The following is a 276-nucleotide window of genomic DNA, read 5'->3' as shown; positions in this document are numbered from 1 at the left end:
CCACCTTGCCCAGCTAATTTTTTTTGTATTTTTAGTAGAGATGGGGTTTCACCATGTTGGCCAGGTTGGTCTTGAACTCCTGACCTCAGGTGAGCCGGCCACCTCAGCCTCCCAAAGTGCTGGGATTACAGGCATGAGACACCTCGCCCAGTCAAAAAGCTTTTTTAGAGAGGCAGTCTCTCTCTGTCACCCAGGGGGCTGGGGTGCAGTGGTGCGATTGTAGCTCACTATAACCTTGAACTCCTGAGCTCAAGCAATCCTCCCACCTCAGTCTCC

The sequence above is a fragment of the Sapajus apella genome, unplaced genomic scaffold (assembly GCF_009761245.1).
Source record: "Sapajus apella isolate SASKATOON/1434 unplaced genomic scaffold, GSC_monkey_1.0 scaffold20, whole genome shotgun sequence".
Taxonomy (NCBI): Eukaryota; Metazoa; Chordata; class Mammalia; order Primates; family Cebidae; genus Sapajus; species Sapajus apella.
Note: the sequence above shows the minus strand (reverse complement) of the source record.